Source organism: Hyaena hyaena, unplaced genomic scaffold, assembly GCF_003009895.1.
Source record: "Hyaena hyaena isolate Hyena2069 unplaced genomic scaffold, ASM300989v1 scaffold_683, whole genome shotgun sequence".
NCBI classification, from domain to species: Eukaryota; Metazoa; Chordata; class Mammalia; order Carnivora; family Hyaenidae; genus Hyaena; species Hyaena hyaena.
This window is the reverse complement of record NW_024081314.1, coordinates 814,180-832,702: the sequence shown is the minus strand read 5'-3', so window position 1 is coordinate 832,702 and position 18,523 is coordinate 814,180. Positions and strand designations below refer to the sequence as shown.

Below are 18,523 nucleotides of genomic sequence, written 5' to 3'. Positions count from 1 at the left end.
GCATCCAGACCTTGCAGTTAGCCTTATAGTCCTATGATGTTAATAATGATTAAACAGCCAAGACATATAAAACATCTGAGGAAAGCCTATAACCTAAAAGGGAGAAAACAATTATGGGGGAAAAAAAGCACTTAGAGGCAACAGACTATGCAGGATGATGTCAAAAGAAAAATATATATATTCTGAAAGATGCTGCAAGTATGAGTCAAGTAGGATACTAAAAAGGAGCTTTTAGAAAATAAAGCTTTTAGAAAATATGATAGCATAGCTGAATAATTCAATCCAAAGTGTAGAATATAAAGTTGAAGAAATTCCTCAGAAAATAAAAGAAATGGAAACAATGGGGAGAGAGGGCGAGAGTTAAGACTAATAGCCGGGGAGGCAGCCCCATTATCCAATCTCTCCAAAAAGAAACAAGAAATCAGTAGAGTATTTCAAGAAGTGTTTCCAGTACTGAAGAACTTCAGTTCTAGATTGAGGAGACACAGATTTTAAAAATCTGTACCAAAGCACATCATTGTGAAATTTCAGAGACATGGGGGTCAAAGAGAAGATCTATGTTTTCAAAGAAAAAGGACAGATCAGACACCAAGGAATAAGAATCAGGATAGCTTCAAATTTCACCAGAAGCAGTGCCTTCAAAACTGAGAAAGAAATTTCCAACCTAAACTTCTGGATCCAAATAAACTATTAATCAAACCTAAGGGTAAAAATTAAGATCTTTTTAGTGGTGCAAGCTCTCAAAAACTTTACCTACCATACAACCTTTCTCAGGAAGCCACTAGAAGATATGCTTCATAAAAATAAGGGTATAAATTAAGCAAAATGAAGACATTAGATGCAGAAAATGGGCTTCCACACAAGCAGGAAGATGGAAACCCCTGGTGGATGGTGATGGGGTACCCAAGGATGACACTACACCAGGCATAGAGCATAACAGCATATTAGAAGCTCCTGGAGAGACTTGTTTGAGAAAGATTAAACTGATAAAATACCTGATGCATCTCAGTACCTTAAGAGTTAGACACCTAGCAAACAGTAAGAGGTTCCTAAAAACAGACTGAGAAAAGAGCACAAGTAAGATCATTTTCTTTGGAGACCCCAGAAAATAGGAGTGAGGGAGTTAGTGATACTGAGATGGAGAGGTGGGAAAGGTTAACATAAGAGTGCATTATTGAAGTCCTTGCTGTGTAGACAATGACAGCTTGGTTCTACCAGGTCTTCTGAGAGGCTGTGTGATAGCTCCCACAATTGTTCTGAAAGACAAGTGGCTGGGGCATTTATCTACAGACTCTCACTCATGGTTGAGTTGCTGGCAGGGCATTATGGGCATTATCTCCTGAAGTGTGCCACTTGGACCTGGCCAGGAAGGCTCCTTAAGTGTCAGAGAAGGCCCTGAAGCAGACAGCTGAAAGAGTAGGCAAGAAATCTGACCCCTTTTAGAACTAACCACTGCCTCTGTGGCTGAAATCAGAGCTGGATGGAAGGGATGTTTTTAAGGCCCCCAGGGCCTTTTAATCAGTAATGGTGTTGTTTCTAAGCAAAAACTTAGCCTAAACTGAAATCCGACAAAAAAAAAAAACCTGGCAGTAATTAATTCCAGGAAAGCAAAATGGTGCCTAGAAAAGAAAAATAAACAATGTCCAGTGTTTGAATGTCATGGCTTTGTTAACAGCAAATAAGAATCTAATCAAAATTACAGCATACTTGTAGTGGGAGAGAACATGGTGTTATGGAGGTAAGGTAGAAAAATTATCTAGATCCTCATCTTCCACAGTGGTTAAATCTATGGATAATACCTAAAAATTAAAAATCAGTGGCTAGATGGAGCACTTGGGGCTCAGTTGGTTAAGCATCTGCCTCTTGATTTCATCTCACAGTTTGTGAGTTCAAGCCCTGCATCGGGTTCTTTGCTGACAGCATAGAGGCTGCTTGGGATTCTCTCTCTGCCTGCCCCTTCCTTATTTGCAGTCTCTCTCTCTCTTTCAAAATAAATAAACTTTTTTTTTTTTTTAATCAAGAAATAGCTTATGTGGGACACCTGGGTGGCTCAGTCAGTTAAGCATCCAACTCTTGGTTTCATCTCAGTTCATGATCTCAGAGTCATGAGATCAAGCCCCACCCGCACCCTGAGTCATGCTCTGTGCTGGGCATGGAGCCTGCTTAAGATTCTCCCTCCCTCTCTGTCTGCCCCTCCCTCCATCCCTCCCTCTCTCTCTCTCTCTCTCTCTCTCCCTCCCCTCCCTCCCTCCAAAAAAAAAATTGATATCAGGAAGAACTCAAGTGTTCTCATTCTCACAACTTGTTGTTTATAGAGATCCTAATCATTTCAGTAAACCTAGAAAACTAAGAAATTTTAAAATAAAATGCCATTATTTGCAAATAAACTGTTGGAAATCATGAATGAATTTGGAAAAGCAGTGCACTGCCAACATAATTATATATAACAATTATATACATGTATACCTGTAATAAAGAGAAGATGAAATTTTAGGAGGATTCCATTTACAATACAGAAAACTATCAAATACGTAAAAAGAAAAAATGAAATGCAAGATCTGTATACTTGAAACTAACAAAACATCACTGAATTCTTTTTTAGGAGTTGCTGAGAGTAGTTTATTTTTACTCAGGAAATCTTTACATGCAGAGAAATGCACCAGTTTTAAGTGTACATTTGTAAGAATTTTGTCAAATATTTACACCCATGTAACTAGAAATTTAATCAACTTATAGCACATTTTTGTCACTCAACAACATTCCGTTCCAGAAAGGCACATGAGTCTCTACCTCCTATAGGCAACCACCCTTTTGATTTCTAGTATCTTCGATTTCTTAGGGTAGTTTTTTTTCTTTCATAGTTTATGGTCAAGTTGGTACCCATATAACACCCAGTACTCCTCACAAGTGCCCTCCTCCATGCCCATCACCCCCCACTCTCTCTCCCCCACCTGCATCAGCCCTCAGTTTGTTCTCAGTATTCCAGAGTCTCTCATGGTTTGCCTCCCTCCCTCTCCCCAACTACTTTCCCCCTTCTCCTCCCCCATAGTCCTCCGTTAAATTTCTCCTGACCGTCCTGTGCAAACATATGGTATCTGTCTTTCTCTGCCTGACTTATTTCACTCAGCATAACACCCTCAAGGTCCATCCACATTGCTACAAATGGCCAGATTTCATTCTTTCTCATTGCCATGTAGTATTCCATTGTATCGATAAACCACATCTTCTTGATCCATTTGTCCGTTGATGGACACTTAGGCTCTTTCCATGTTTGACTATTGTTGAGAGTGCTGCTATGATCATTGGGGTACATGTGCCCCTATGCATCAGCATTCCATTATCCCCTGGGTAAATTCCTAGCAGTGCTATTGCTGGGTGTTAGGAGAGTTCTATTGTTAATTTTTTGAGGAACCTCCACACTTTTCCAGAGGGGCTGCACCAGTTTACATTCCCACCAACAGTGTAGGAGGGTGCCTGTTTCTCCACATCCTCGCCAGCATCTCGAGTCTCCTGATTTGTTCATTTTAGCCAATCTGACCGGCGTGAGGTGGTATCTCAGTGTGGTTTTGATTTGTATCGCCCTGGTGAGGAGGGACACTGAGCATCGTTTCATGTGTCTGTTGGCCATCTGGATGCCTTCTTTGGAGAAGTGTCTGTTCATGTCTTCTGCCCATTTCTTCACTGGGTTGTTTGTTTTTCGGGAGTGAAGTTTGGTGAGTTCCTTATAGATTTTGGATACTAGTCCTTTATTCCAGTATGTCATTTGCAACTATCTTTTCCCATTCCATCAGTTGCCTATTAGTTTTATGGATTGTTTCCTTTGCCGTGCAAAAGCTTTTATCTTGATGAGGTCCCAATAGTTCATTTTTGCTCTTGATTCCCTTGCCTTTGGGGATGTTTTAAGTAAAGAAATTGCTGCGGTTGAGGTCAAGGAGGTAGTTTCTTGCTTTCTCCTCTAGGATTTTGATGGTTTCCTGTCTCACATTCAGGTCCTTCTTCCATTTTGAGTTTATTTTTGTGTATGGTAAAACATCACTGAAATTAAAGACCCAAATAAATGGCAGATTATGTCATGTTAATAAATTAGGTTTGATATTGTAAAGCTTCCAGTTGACTTAAAGATTCTGTGTGATCCAAGCAGATACTTTCATGGAGATCGACAAATTGATTCTAAAATTACATAAAATGCCAAGGGACAGGAATCCTCATGACGGTCCTTTTTTTTTTTTTTTTTTTAGAGAGAGAGAAAGAGCATGAGCTGGGAGGTGAGGCAGAGGGAGAATCTTAGGCAGCCTCCATGCTTAGCATGAGCCTGACAAGGAGCTCAGTCTCACAACCCTGGGATCATGACATGAGCCAAAACCAAAGAGTTGGATTCTGACTGAGCCACCCAGACACCCCAGCTCAAGACAGTCTTGAAGAAGAAAAAAACAAACCTGGGAGCCTTTGGCTACCAGATTTCAAGAGATGACAAAGCTGCTAGAGCAGTTAAGATAGGGTGACATTGGCATGAAGATAGACAAGAAGGTACAATCTGAGTCCAGAAACCCACATCTACCTTAATTTTTTGACAGGTACTGCCCTGGAGTGAAGCGAAGCATAGCCTTTTCAATAAATTATGTTGAAAATTTATTGAAAGCAGTAACAGAAGATCAAGGGAATCTTGACTGCTACCTCACACAACAAAAAAATACCAGATAAACTATAAATAATCTAAATTATATAAAACTATAATTCTTTTAAAATAAAACATCTTCACAAACTTGGGGTAAGCAAAGATTTCTCAAACAGAACAAAACTTTGACCATAAAAGGAAAAGTTGGTAAAATAGACTTAATTAAGATACTCTGTTCATCTAAAACACCTTTACAAGGAGGAAAAGACAAGCCACAAAGTGGAAAAGAGGCTTGCATTACATATATCCACAAAAGACCTACCCAGAAGACCCAAAGAACTTCCACAAGTCATTAAGAGAAAGCCAGACAGGGGTGCCTGTCTGACTGAATTGATAGAGCACATGACTCTTGATCTCGGGGATGGGAGTTCAAGCCCCACATTGGGTGTAGACATAACTTTATAAATCTTTAAAAACAAAAAAGGCAGACAACACAATAGAAAAAGGGGCAAAAGATTTTGAACAAGCACTCTCTATAAAAGGTAACATCCAAGTAGTCAGTAAATATATGGAAATGTATTCAACTTCCTTGGTGATCGGATGAATACAAATTAGAACAACAATGCAGTACCTTTACACACCCACCAAAATGCTAAAATGAAAAAGACCGACAAATAAAATATTGGTAAGACTGTGGTCAAGCCAAGGCGTTTATACTGCTAGTTGAAATGTAAAATGGCATGACACTTTGAAAAACAGGCAATTTCTTAAAAATGTTAAGCATAGATTTACCACATGACCCAGCAATTCCACTCTGAGATATCTTCCCAAGAGAAAACATGTGCCCATAAAAACTTGTATGCAAATGCCCAAAGCTGCATTATTCGTAACAGCCCAAAAGTGGAAGCAACCACAATATTCACCAACTGGGAAGTGGGTAAACAAAACACATTCTATCTATGCAATGGAATGCTATTCAGCAATGAAAAGGAACAACATGCTGATACGTGTTACGACGCCACTCCCCAGGCATGACTGCAACCGTTCATTAAATCATGATCCTCACCCACAAGTTCTTTCGTCAGTAATTTTGGTAAGTGTAAGATTTAGCACATTCTAAGTCTAAATTAAATATGTCAGTGTATATGACATTTAACTTTAGATATATGACCTCATCCTGATAATTTTTCTCAAGTCTAAATCTTCCTGGATTAGTTACTTCACTGCAATTATTTGCGATAACTATGAGACATAGGAATCCAGTGAGCTATGTTGTCCTTGAGCACCTGCCAAAGCAACCCAACCATTTGACATGTAACGGCTCCATATAAAGCACTGACTCTGTCAAGCTTTCAAGTATATATGTCTGTTCATAGTTTCTGAAAACCCACAGTGAATACCAGCATCCACTTAAGTTCCTTAAAGCTCAGTACAAGGTCTCCTCCAGGTTCCCACAAGCTCTTGTGCATCCTTTATTAAAGCTCCTATTACATGTAATAGGTAGGAATTCTTTTCTTTTTTCTTCCTTTCCTTCTTCTTTCTTTTTACAATTTAGAGAGAGAAAGTAACAGTGGGAGAGAGAGAGAGAGAAAGAGAGAGAGGTGGGGGGGGGGGAATCTCAAGCAGGTTCCATGCCCAGCATAGCCCAACACAGGGCTCAATCCCATGATCCTGGGATCATGACCTGAGCCAAAATCAAAACTTGGACGTTCACCCGCTGAGCCACCCAGGAGCCCCGGAATTCCTTTTTCTCTTAAGGATAAGGAACACTTAAATTTGCATCCCCAGCACCTCACAGTTCCTGACATACAGTAGGTAGGTAGTAAACACTTGTGGTGCTAAACTACAGGAGAGCGCACATTATGAGTCTGTAATGCAGTAACTCACTCATGTATAATAAATTTCTTTGATCTTAAGAGTCTTGCTCTTGTTGGGGCGCCTGGGTGGCTTAGTCGGTTGAGCGTCCGACTTTCGCTTGGGTCATGATCTCGCGGTTCGTGGGTTCGAGCCCCGCGTCGGGCTCTGTGCTGACTGCCAGCTCGGAGCCTGGAGCCTGTTTCAGTCTGTGACTCCCTCTCTCTCTGACCCTCCCCTGCTCACGCTGTCTCTCTCTCTCTCCTAGAAATAAATAAAAAACATTAAAAAAAAAAAATTAAAAAAAAAAAAAAAAAGTCTTGCTCTTGTAAACTGCAGATACATTGCAAATACCTTCCAATTTTCTGGAAATGAGGACAGTATTGGGAGTAAATTATTTAAAAACATTGAGCCTAAGCATATCAGTCAGGGTCTAGGCAACAAAATGAGAAACGACACTAAGTATTTTACTAGAGAATTAGTATGTGGACTTGTCAGAGGACTGACAGAGCAGAAAGGGGACACAAAGAGAACCCAGGAACGAGCGCTGCAGGAGGCAGTTCCCTCCAAGAGGGCAGGACGAACGAAAGGGGCCAGTCTGGAAATTCTAGAACCTGGCAACTCAGAGGGACAGACCCGCGAGACCGGCGCTCTGACCGTGGAGGGGCTGCTGCCTGGCTGCCACAGGGGCATCAGGAGCTCAGAGGAAGGGTCCCATGAAGCTGGGGCTCCTACCTTGAGAAGAGGAGCCGCCGAGCTGATGCTCGTACCTCGTAAGGTGTGGAATAATTCGGGTTCTGGAAGGGTCAAAAGAAGCTGAAGCTAGTGAGAACGTCCACAGTTAGGGAAGAGTGAGAAATGGAAAGAAAGTTGCTTCTATTTTTCCACTCTCCATCCTCCTCTTTGTGTCTCCAGTTGGTCCAACCTTACTGGAATGGATTCTGAAAATACCATGTGCAGAACTGTGGCCCTGGCATAACAGAACAGAATATATAGAAGGCTTAGTTTGGAACCAAAAGACATTAAATAGGCAAATAATATATCTAGGGGCCATATTTGACCTAGACTGTTATGGAGGGAACACTTTACACATAATCCCCAAAAGACGGACTAACATATTATTTAAAACAATGCAACTAGCAAGAGTGTCACCTAATAAATTATATGTGTCACTTTACCTTAATTAATTTTCTAGTATCTGTAAACTTGGAATTATAAAGGCACCAAAAGGAGGTATAATTGCTTTATATTCATTCTACTATGGCCCTATATCTAAACAGTGCTTTTAGGAAGACTTAATAAAAACAGATTCATGTGATAGTTATTGGCAACTAATGGTAAGTGAACTCTCTCTTCTGCAAGTTACATTTTCCTTATATTACCATATAATTCTCTGTACTTCTATACGACTAAGTTTTAACAAGAGCAACTTAGAAACTTTTAGTATCTGGTAAGGCAACAATAAATTAATATTCTTGACATATATCTTACAATTAATAAAATGTCATCTAATCAATTATGATTAGCCAAAGACAGTAACATTCTACTTTTCATTGTGGGTCTATAAATTCAAATGGTTAGCTTAAACTCTCCCCAGCCTTTGAAAATGCACATGGATTCGGCAATGAGAAACAATGAAATCTGGCCATGTGTAGCAACATGGATGGACCTTGAGGGTGTTATGCTGAGCGAAATAAGTCAGGCAGAGAAGGACAAATATCATATGTTTGCACGCATAGGAGGATTAGGAGGAACTTGACGGAGGAACAAGGGGGAGAAGAAGGGCGGAAATGGTGGGGGAAAGGGAGAGAGGCAAACCATGAGAGACTCTTGAATGCTGACAAAAACTGAGGACTGATGGATGTGGGGGGGAGGGGGGATGGGCATGGAGGAGGACACTTGTGGGGATGAGCACTGAGTGTTATGTGGAAACTAATTTAACAATAAACTATTTGAAAATGCACATGGATTCTATTTTCCAGTATATAGCATACCCTTCTGTGAGAGAGACTTCCAACATTCAGTTTCGTTCAGCATATGCATATCAATCACCTACTGTGGGTGTCCCATTGTACTTGGAGGGATACAAACATGAGCAAAACAAAGTCTGTTCTCTCAATGAGCACACAGTCTAATTTTAGATGCTCATAGGCAAAAGAGCTCTAACACCAGGCAGACTGGCAACATGGTGGAGAGAGATTGTTTCCAGCTGGAGGATCTGTTAAAAGTTTTTGTGTAGGGGCACCTGGGTGGCTCAGTTAGCTAAGCGTCCGAGTTTGGCTCAGGTCATGATCTTACATTTCATGAATTTGAGCCCCACATCTGGCTCTCTGCTGTCAGCACAGAGCCTGCTTCAGATCCTCAATCTCTCTCTTGCTCTCTGACTCTCTCTCTCTCTTTCTCAAAAAATAAATCAACATTTAAGATTTTTTGTATAATGTGGCATTTGTCCTGGGTCTTAAAGATGGTTCCAGTTTTCTTTTTGAGACAAGTTGAAGATTATTTGCCAATGCTCTCTGATTAGTCTTCATATTTATCAAGCATACTGTAGTTCATATTATATTAAAAGCTAAATCTCATCTTTCCAACTTGAAACTGTGTGTGTGTGTGTGTGTGTGTGTGTGTTAGATTTACACATAAACACTCTCCTTTATCAAACTCTCTACTTGATCTTAAGATAGTAATGGTGGGAATCACTAGACCACAGAAAACAAAGACTTTTTTTTTAGTTGTTGCCCTTTCTATACTTTTCCATGTATAATTCCCCAAAATGCAAACACAGTAAAACCTTGGATTGTGAGTAACTTGTTCTCCAAGTATTCCACAAGACAGGCAAACATTTCTAATACATTTTAACTCGATAAACAAGCAACATCTTGCCATACAAAATAGCATGGAACATCGAATGTCCTACGTTCACAACTGAGCCAACGGTTCTTCTCTCTCTCCCCCACTTGCTATGTGGATAATCGTCTCCCATGTTGGATGCTAGGTCTCTGGCCACGATGTTTGGCAGAAATCCATGATTTTTCAGAACATTGGAAGGTATCCACAACTGGCATTAGTGTATTTTTGTCACCTCAAAGCACCTATGGACAGTCCTCTGCTTTCCCATACAAGAGTAAGCTTAGGAATGCTTTGCTTCATTCTAGATCAGGCTGCCTGCAGATATAGACCTTTCCCTCTGCTGTTTTATTACCAGTTAGATTATAGTCAACATCCGTGGGAGCATATACAATGGCCCCATGCAGAAAAAGATTCCACTGAGCCAATAAATAGCAGTGATTCCGTTAGTGATAGTGAAAGTCGTCCTACATAATAACCCTCCTCTCTCTGGTCTCCTTCACACCAGCCATGAAGGTTTTCAAAGGTAAGTGCAGGTTAATTTATTTTTCTTTATATTTTGTATTTTCTTTATTATTTTGTATTATATTACAGCATCATAATCATTTTTATATGGATATCTTTGGGTTATGGAATGAATCACTTGAGTTTCCATTATTTCTTATGGGAAAATTCACTTTGATATACAAGTGCTTTAGATTACAAGCATGTTTCCAGAATAAATTATGCTTGCAAACCAAGGTTTTAAGGTAATTTACTGTAAAGAAAATAATACCACACTTCATACTTGCTTTTATTAAGGTTTACTATACTATATATTCTAAATATTTATATTTCCATGTTCTTCTCTGGAATGAATGCCTGAGAACAAGGACTATACAGTAATTCAACTTTGCATCTACAGTATGTTATAGGAAATAGTTATTTGATAAATAGTAAATTAATCTCTACTATTATCATTCCATCATTATCACTGAGTACAAATAGAGACAAAGAATCTTTTTCCCATCAATTTATACCAGACTTGTGGGATTTTTGTTTGAAAGACGAGTGTCCCCAATAAGATTCACATAATGTACCTATTTTTATAATTTCTGAGCATTCTTCTTCAGACCAAGTTAAGGACACAAATAGCAGAGACTGAACAATGCACTAAAGCCTATTTCTAGTACCAGAAGTGGCATTTTTCTTTAACAAGTTTTAGTTAGATACCTGCCATGTACCAGAAAGCATATTTGTAGACTATTTCTATCACACTTGGGCAAAATTAACCTGTGGCACTCAGGGTAGATCAAAGATAAGAGTAACACGGATTATAAAATGAAGGAAAGGGGGTACCTGAGTGGCCCAGTCAGTTAAGCGTCTGACTTTGGTTCAGGTCATGATCTCACAACTCGTGGGTTCAAGCCCCGCATCATGCTCTGGGCTGACAGCTTGAAGTCTGGAGCCTGCTTCAGATTCTGTGTCTCCCCTTCTCTCTGCCCCTCCCTGACTTGCACTCTTTCTCTTTCTCAAAAATAAATAAACGTTAAAATTTTTTTAATAAAAAAATAAAATGAAGGAATGGAATATAGAACTGTCCAGTTAGCAATGTGGGACTTCGTCTGTCCTGCCTGTAAGGACAGACTTTCAAGATACTTAAGTAATCCACACACACAAAAAATTTTTGACTGGGTAAATAACTTTCTTTCTTTAGGGTAGAGGGCAGATGTCAAGTCTCAGAACTTCTGAAATTGTTTCTTGGTGCCAGTGGCCTCCGTGACTTTGAGCATGCTGAAGCACACAAGGGCCGGCACTCACCCACTGTGACAATGTCGCTGATGCGGACATCCCGGAAGCAGGGGGACAGGTGCACGGGCAGGTTCCTGTGACGTTTCTCAAAGTGGTTGTACTTTCGGATGTAGTGGAGATAGTCTCAGGGTGACAATGGTCCTATGCATCTTCATCCTGGTCACCACACCAGACAGAAGCCGCCCTCCGATGGAGACATTACAAGGAAAGGGGAATTTCTTGTCAATATAGGTGCCCTCGGTGGCCTCCTTGGGTGTACTGAGGCCCAGACCAGTTTCTGTGGTGTCACAAGAGCTTCTCCTTGCCACTTCCTCCAAGCAGGACCCTCTTCTTATTTTGAAAGATGGCTGGCTACTTTCCGTCAGCAGGCTCCGTCTGAACGGCCACCATCTCCCCGGCCGCCTGAAGGAAAGGTAACCCACAAAATCTTAACTTTTCTGCCACTTATTGTGCTAATGTTTCTACTGAGTCCTACCCGCTAGCAGTCACAGAGGCACTGGAAAGAGCACGCAAAATCCCGCATCATTTTGAGGTCCTTTTTTGGTGTCCCTTTTTCCCTCAGGAGTTCAAGAGTCCTTTAAGGGCACACACATGTCTGCTTTCTCCTTTCTGCTGCACCTCAGAACCTGCTCTCCAGAGCCTCCATTCATAGCTCCAAAGAGCTAGATGGTGACTTGGTCCCTCACTCTCCCTCTAGTAGAGAAAAGCTGAGAAATTGTAATCAATTGCTCAGGATCACACAGTGTTTTAAGCTCAGACCTCTTAATGCCCAAGTGAGTGCTCTTGTCAACATATGGGGTGGCCTTGTATTAATATGTCACTGATAGCCTAAAATGGCCCTCCTCTCTCAGATACTTGCCTTTTCTCAAGATCATGACTTAAATAAAATAGTAACTTGGAGCTTTATGTTAGATTGGACATTAGGGGAGTCACAGAACTCTTTTGAGGTTCCTAAAATTGTGTCCTATAGCTGCCTACATAACAAGCTTAGGTCACCCAGGAAATCACTCACAGCTTGCATTTTATTGAGACAAAGGAGGATCATATGATCGGTGCCTGCCATGTGCCAGACACTGCGCTACACATTTTACCCATGAGACCACATTTCATCTTTTTAAAAAAAAAAAATTGTAAGGGGCACCTGGGTGGCTCAGTCGGTTATACGTCCGACTTCAGCTCAGGTCATGATCTCGTGGTCCATGAGTTCAAGCCCCGCATTGGGCTCTGCTGACAGCTCAGAGCCTGTAGCGGGCTTCAGATTCTGTGTCTCCCTCTCTCACTGCCCCTCCCCTGCTCATGTTCTGTCTCTCAAAAATAAATGTTAAAAAATTTTTTTTTACTGGCGTGAGGTGGTATCTCAATGTGGTTTTGATTTGTATTTCCCTGATGGGGAGGGATGCTGAGCATCGTTTCATGTGTCTGTTGGCCATCTGGATGTCCTCTTTGGAGAAGTGTCTGTTCATATCTTTTGCCCATTTCTTCACTGCGTTATTGGTTTCTCAGGCATGGAGTTTGGTGAGTTCCTTATAGATTCTGGATATTAACCCTTTATCTGATATGTCATTTGCAACTATCTTTTCCCATTCCGTTGGTTGCCTATTAGTTTTGTGGGTTGTTTCCTTTGCCATGCAGAAGCTTTTAATCTTGATGACGTCCCAATAGTTTATTTTTGCTCTTGATTCAGTCAGAGTGGCTAAAATGAGCAAATCAGAGAAATCTAGATGCTGGCGAGGATGTGGAGAAACGGGCACCCTCCTGCACTGTTGGTGGGAATGTAAACTGGTACAGCCCCTCTGGAAAACAGTGTGGAGGTTCCTCAAAAAATTAACAATAGAACTCCCCTATGACCCAGCAATAGCACTGCTAGGAATTTACCCAAGGGATATAGAGATGCTGATGCATAGGAGCACATGTACCCCAATGTTCATAGCAGCACTCTCCACAATAGCTAAAACATGGAAAGAGCCTAAGTGTCCATCAACAGATGAATGGATCAAGAAGATGTGGTTTATCTAGACCATGGAATACTACATGGCAATGAGAAAGAATGAAATCTGGCCATGTGTAGCAACATGGATGGACCTTGAGGGTGTTATGCTGAGCGAAATAAGTCAGGCAGAGAAGGACAAATATCATATGTTTGCACGTATAGGAGGATTGGGAGGAACTTAACAGAGGACCATGGGGGAGAAGAAGGGTAGAAATGGTGGGGGAAAGGGAGAGAGGCAAACCATGAGAGACTCTTGAATGCTTAGAACAAACTGAGGACTCATCGGTGTGGAGGGGGGAGGGGGAGATGGGCATGGAGGAGGGCACTTGTGGGGATGAGCACAGGGTGTTATATGGAAACCAACTTGACAATAAACTATCTGTAAAAAAAAAAAAATTTAAAATTTTTAGTGTTTGTTTATTTTTGAGAGAGAGAGAGAGAGAGAGAGAGAGAGAGCATGAGTGGGGGAGGGGCAGAGAGGGAGACATAGAATCCAAAGCAGGCTCCAGGCCCTGAGGTTGTCAGCACAAAGCCCAACATGGGGCTCGAACCCATGAACCGTGAAATCATGACCTGAGCTGAAGTCGGCGCTTAACTGACTAAGCCACCCAGGCTCTGGCGGTGTGAAGCATGAGTGTTTACAGAATCTCTACAGCTGCATGTGAATTGGCAATTACCTCAAAAAAAAAAATTAAAAAATAACTAAAAAAAGAAAAAACCTCCCAGATTAATACAAGAAGTAATTTTCCTGGTTTCACACAGCCAGAAAAAAAAAAAAAGGGTAGAACGCAGATTTGAAACCGGGTCTGACTGGTCCTCTGTCATGTGCTCCCTCCTTCCTTGGAAACCCCCTGTCCAGGGCAGCACCGTGTGGTGGAGACGGGGCTGTTCTGGAGGGAGGGAGCATGAGTGTTGCGTAGGCCTCTGAGTGACTAAAAGGACAGTCTTCCTTGATGGGTGGGCTTTGAGCAAATCAGTAAATTGACATATGTTCTCAGTGAGGTATGGTATATGTTTTAAGATTTACTCTTTTTTTTTTTAATGTTTATTTCTGAGAGAGAGAGAGAGAGAGAGAGTACAAGTGGGGTAGGGTCAGAGAGAGGAACGGACAGAGGAGCCCAAGCAGGCTCTGGGCTGACAGTAGCGCCTGATACGGGGCTCGAATTCATGAACTGTGAGATCACGACCTGAGTGGAAGTTGGGCGCTTAACCGCCTGAGCACTCAGGTGCCCCTAGAATACATTTTAGTAGTAAATGAAATTCCCACCTGAACAAAAAATAGTGTGTAGATTATTATTAGCATGGCGATAATAACAGTAAAGGCTAACAGGGATATAGCACTCCTATAATCCTCGTAACAACTTGGAAGGTAGCTAATTCCTATGTTGCAGATGATCCGTATGAAGCATAAGGAGGTCGAGGAACTTGTCTGACTCCTGATGGCTCATAGCAGAGCTTGAGTGGATCCCAGACGGTCTGGCTCGAGTTCATGCTCTTACTAGGAAAACAGGTCAGATGATACTGTAGAAAAGTAAAGATGTTGCTGTGTGAGATGAGGATTTCTATTCTGCAGGGGGAAATATTTAAATGTGTATTTTTTATGAGGACCTGCATGTGGACTTATTTTTTCTTTCTTTTTTTTTTAAAAAATGTTTTATTTATTTCTAGGAGAGAGAGAGAGAGAGAAAGAGACAGCGTGAGCAGGGGAGGGTCAGAGAGAGAGGGAGTCACAGACTGAAACAGGCTCCAGGCTCTGAGCTGGCAGTCAGCACAGGGCCCGACGCGGCGCTCGAACCCACGAATCGCGAGATCATGACCTAAGTGAAAGTCGGACGCTCAACCGACTAAGCCACCCAGGCGCCCAGTGGATTATTTTCGATGCCTCCAGTACCTCACTGCTAATACTTGATGAGCCCTTCCTGTGAAAGCTGCTTACAATGCTTTCTTCCTGTGGTTGTAACTCTGCTCTTCTCAATACTAGGCATGTATGCAGCTTCAAGAGGATCTTATAAAACTGTTTAGATCTTTTGGATCAACAGACGCCTGAAAATTCAATGGCTGACATGGGAAATGTATCTAGGGCACTAGTGGTTTCTGTTTGTATAAAGAGTTATTTAGAAACCAGTGAATAAGCATCACAGAGTCTCTGCAAGGGAGAGAAAGTTGAGAGAACTTAAGCTATTAACTCTATTCAAGAAATGGGTGCATTTGGGGGCACCTGGGTGGCTCAGTCAGTTAAGCGTCCAACTTCTGCTCAGGTCATGATCTCACAGTTTGTGACTTTGAGCCCTGCATCAGGCTCTGGGCTGATGGCTCGGAGCCTGGATCTGGTTTGGATTCTGTGTCTCCCTCTCTCTCTGCCCCTCCCCCGCTCATGCTCTGTCTCTCTCTCCTTCAAAAATAAACATTAAAAATTTTTTTTAAAAAACTCATGAGCCAATAAAGAAATGCAAATAAAAACATAGATTAGAAAAACATGTGCATTCAGGGGCGCCTGGGTGGCTTAGTCGGTTAAGCGTCCGACTTTCGCTTGGGTCATGATCTCGCGGTTCGTGGGTTCGAGCCCCGCGTCGGGCTCTGTGCTGACTGCCAGCTCAGAGCCTGGAGCCTCTTTCAGAGTCTGTGACTCCCTCTCTCTCTGACCCTCCCCCTGCTCATGCTGTCTCTCTCTCTCTCCTAGAAATAAATAAAAAAAAATTATAAAAAAAAAGAAAAACGTGCATTTTTATAACAATCTTTTCTATATGAAAAGAAATCTCATGATAAGGAAAGAGTATTTTTTAAATGTAAATAATTCACACTCCTGTCCTCTCTTCCCTCCTCCCCTACCTTATAACACACATGAATATTTCTATTTAGATACTGGGTTTTCTTAAAGCAGATTTCTATTTCTTTAGCCACATAATTAGAGTTAACTAGGGGTTCCTGGGTGGCTCAGGGGGTTAAGCGTCTGACTTCGGCAGAAGCCATGATCTCGTGGTTTGTGAGTCTGAGCCCTGCATTGGGTTCTGTGTGGAGTCTGCTTCGGATTCTGTGTCTCCTTACTTTCTGCCCCTCCCCATTCTCGTTCTGTCTCTTTCTCAAAAATAAACATTTAAAAATATTTTTTAAATAATAGAGTTACCTAATTTGAAGCCACGTTGTGGCATGGCAGGTGGAAAGAATACAAATCAGAATTGAGACCCAGGTTTTTGGCCTGTTTGCTGCCTAAAACAAATTTGTTTTTTTGACTCTTGTTTTTTGAGTCCTTTACATTTTCTGTATCTGTTTCTTCCAACGCCAGTTTTTTCTCCCTTCCTCACAGACCCTTGGAGAGTAGTAAGACCTTGGATTGTGAGTAACTTGTTCTGTGAGTGTTTCGTAAGATGAGCCAACAGTTCTAATAAATTTTAACTTGATGATGAGTGATGTCTTGCAATACGAGTAGTACGTGATGCCGAATGTCACATGATCACAACTGAGCCAATGGTTTTTGAAATTCGCTTTGACATACAAGTGCTTTGGATTACAAACATGTTTCTGGAGTGAATTACGCTCTCAAACCAAGGTTTTACTGAAAAGCCCTCCATGGTCTCCTCTCTAGTTTCCTCTTACTTTTGGAAAGGAAATCATTTCATGGGCACATACAGAAAATAGTTCATAACTACTATTTACGGCCACTTATGTTTCAAGCTCTGTAACCACATGAGCTCTAATCTTTATAATAATCCTACATGGTTGGATATATTAACTGGTTGTAATTAATTGCCCCATTTTATAAAAGAAGGAGCTGAGGGTGGAGAGGCAGAAGCATTGGCTACACATGATGACACAGTGTCTAAGCTTGGGAAGGTCACTTAGTCTCTGGTGCCCAGCGTGGTGGCCAACACGTGCCAGCACTAAGGAAAAGCCTGCTTTCCAAACAGCTGTTTCTGTGTAATGGCTTTAAGCTGAAGTTCAGAAAGTCATCATGTTCTCTCCTATTTCTTCAGTCTCATAAGTTTACCTTTGGGAATGTACCTTTTTTTCCCCTAGAATATAAGATTCAAAATCATAAAAACAGAAATGTACATAGATTGCCTTATTTAAAATAAGTATGGTTAGCAATCCATAGTCCAAAGTGGCAAAGAGATGTACAGCGACTCTCACTGGTAGCCCGGTGCCAGCCACATTAACCTCCCAAGATTTTAGGGTTAATATTGCTGAGCTCTTGTGGCATGTAGGTTCAAGGGCGAAGATACTGAATGGTTGTTTTAAAATCTGGAAATGCAAACAGGTGTTAAGGTTGTTAAAGGGAGATTCAGCAACAAAGAAAGCTTTTAGAAGAAGAGGTGCTTTAAAAGGATGGTTTGCTGGGGCGCCTGGGTGGCTCAGTCAGTTGAGTGTCTGACTTCAGCTCAGGTCATGATCTCACGGTTTGTGGGTTCGAGCCCCACATCAGGCTCTGTGCTGGCAGCTCAGAGCATGCTTTGGATTCTGTGTCTCCTTCTCTCTGTCCCTCCCCCACTCACTCTCTGTCTCTCTCTCACAGAATAAGATAAAGACATTAAAAAAAATTAAAAAAAAAAAAAAAGGATGGCTTGCCATGTGGAAAATGCAAGAAGTATTTAAAGGGGAAACAGACACACAAATAGCTAAGGTGATATTCATCAGGGATGAAAATACTTAATTTTACTGTTGGCTGGGCCCACATATAAAGTCAAGGATGATAGGCCCTTATTTTATTTACTTTTATTTTCCAATAGTTTGGAATGGATTCCCCAGTCTCCAGATAAGGGGGAGAGTTACTTACATGCCTGGGTTTGTAACACTTAGCAGTGATTTGTCAGGATGAACTTGGGTGACACCTGGCTTCTCTTCAGGTTGTTCCCAGGGTGTTCTCAGTTGCCACAGTTCCGCATTGCACCTCCAGGGAATGGGCTTTGGAAACAGGTGGGCTGGGTTTGAAACCTGCCTTTAGCCCTAAATACTTGGATGGCCTTGTCTACTTTGACCAAGCTCCAAGAGCCACAGCTTCTTCTTTTATAAAATGGGGCAGTTAATAATTCCAACCAGCTAAAAAATGCAACCATGCAGGAATGTTATAAAGATTAGAGATCATGTGGTTACTGAACCTGAAACATAAGTGGCCCTAAAAGGTAGTTATTAACTATTTTCTGTATGTGCCCACAAAATGATTTCCTTTCCAAATCCACCTCAAGCAGGGAAAGCAAATTCAAGTATTTCTTCCCGCAGCTGTATTGTGTCATTGTAAAATCACTGTGACTCAACTCCTTTTTCCTTAAGGAAACATACTTGGAAAACAAACAGAGAGACTTCCAGCATCACCCTGTGTTCAGCACTCAGATGAGGTGTCAGTATTTTGCCCCGACCTCGGGAAGGTTAGTTCTCTAAAGTGTCAGAGCCATACACAGATGAAGTTGCTGGGCTACTGTGAGAAGGAAGCGTAA

The 18,523-nt window shown here is 41.5% G+C and overlaps 1 pseudogene; it reads right to left on the bottom strand.

Moving 5' to 3' along the window:
• Window positions 1–11,031: 11,031 nt before the first annotated feature.
• Window positions 11,032–11,494, bottom strand: LOC120220281 (annotated as a pseudogene).
• Window positions 11,495–18,523: the final 7,029 nt, after the last annotated feature.